Here is a 905-nt window from a genome sequence, read left to right on the forward strand (position 1 = left end):
CAAGGTGGGTAATAGGGGGAGCCAGCTGTAAAGGCCCCTGCTTTGTGGAGATCTTCCTTTAGCCTAAGCTTTGCTACACAACTTGAGTAGCATGGCTCCCTGCAAAGGTTATCATTCAGAATTGAAAGAGAGATAAAGATTTTCCCAGATAAATATAAGTCACCTGGTCCTAACAGAAATGTTGAAGGGTCTTCTTTAAGAGGAAAAGAAAAGGCCATGGTTAGAAGAAAATTATGAATGGGAAAATTTTCTCTTGTAAATGCAAACATATAATAAAGATAGTACACAAGCCCTTTAAAAGCTATTATGAAGGTTAAAGTGCTCGCTTTGGCAGCACATATACTAAAATTGGAATGATACAGAGAAGATTAGCATGGCCCCTGTGCAAGGATGACAAGCAAATTCATGAAGCGTTCCATATTTTTAAACCTAACCAAGGAAGTGAAAGACCTATACTCTGAAAACTACAAGACACTCATGAGACATTAAAGAAGATACCAAAATGGAAACACATCCCATGCTCATGGATAGGAAAAATTAATTTTGTCAAAATGGCCATGCTGCCTAAAGTAATCTATAGATTCAAAGCAATTCCTATCAAAATACCAACAGCATTCTTCAACAAACTAGAGAAAATCGTCCTTATACTCCGCAGATGATTGAAATCATTTGGTACTTGTCTTTCTCCATCTGGCTTACTTCACTGAGATAATACCCTCTAGCTCCATCCATGTTGTTGCAAATAGTAGGGTTTTCTTTTTATGTCTGAATAACATTCCATTGCATATATGTGCCACATATTCTTTATCCATCTATGTCTGATGGACACTGAGATTGTTTCCATTTCTTGGCTACTGTACATAGTGCTACGATAAACAAAGGGGTGCATATGTGTTTTGAATCTG

At 37.3% G+C, this 905-nt stretch overlaps 1 non-coding gene across 1 annotated transcript; it reads left to right on the forward strand.

Moving 5' to 3' along the window:
* Positions 1-318: 318 nt before the first annotated feature.
* Positions 319-425, forward strand: LOC118935028 (U6 spliceosomal RNA). Its single transcript, XR_005033657.1, has one exon. It is a non-coding gene; the product is annotated as a U6 spliceosomal RNA (small nuclear RNA).
* The last annotated feature ends 480 nt before the right edge of the window (positions 426-905 follow it).

Source organism: Manis pentadactyla, chromosome 13 (genome assembly GCF_030020395.1).
Source record: "Manis pentadactyla isolate mManPen7 chromosome 13, mManPen7.hap1, whole genome shotgun sequence".
In the NCBI taxonomy this organism is placed as follows: domain Eukaryota; kingdom Metazoa; phylum Chordata; class Mammalia; order Pholidota; family Manidae; genus Manis; species Manis pentadactyla.